General features: G+C 39.0%; 1 protein-coding gene across 1 annotated transcript in view; it reads left to right on the forward strand.

The window, feature by feature from the left end:
• The window catches only part of LOC119587096 (glycine receptor subunit beta-type 4-like), a gene marked incomplete in the record, with an annotated part of 188,116 nt that overhangs the window by 165,550 nt on the left and 22,032 nt on the right, over window positions 1-534 (forward strand).

The raw sequence follows: 534 nt of genomic DNA on the forward strand, positions 1-534 counted from the left end.
TTATATATATAACCAGTGTCTATGTTCAAAGGGAGCAGAAGAATATTGTCTGTTATCATTCATGAACGCAATATACCGAGAAGAAAAATCTCGCACCTAACACAAGACTCGGAGCGCACACGAAGGTACTCTGGCGGAGGGAGTCAAGGGGTGTTAACGAGGAAGAGCGAGGATGCAATAAAAGAATTATCTCAATGAAAGGAAGGAAGAAGCGACAGAGGAATAAGAATAATTAATGTGATTTAAGGATTAGATATTAGCAAACGAGAGAAGGGGAGAAAGAGGAGACAGAAAAGAAGAAAATGGGGAGGGAACAGAGACAGAGACAGAGGAAGCTGATGAGAACACACTTAGTAGTTTATTCTCGTTTAGCTTTACCCCAGGTCACGTGATATGGAAATAGAAAGGGATCTGTATTAAGGTAGTTCTGCTGATCACCATTATATTATGGTCATTATGGTACTAATTAAGCGGTTAATTATGATCATTCCTACTTTCTTCTTGCCTTTTTACATTAAAGCTCACTTGGATTTC

This window comes from Penaeus monodon, chromosome 22 (genome assembly GCF_015228065.2).
Source record: "Penaeus monodon isolate SGIC_2016 chromosome 22, NSTDA_Pmon_1, whole genome shotgun sequence".
NCBI classification, from domain to species: Eukaryota; Metazoa; Arthropoda; class Malacostraca; order Decapoda; family Penaeidae; genus Penaeus; species Penaeus monodon.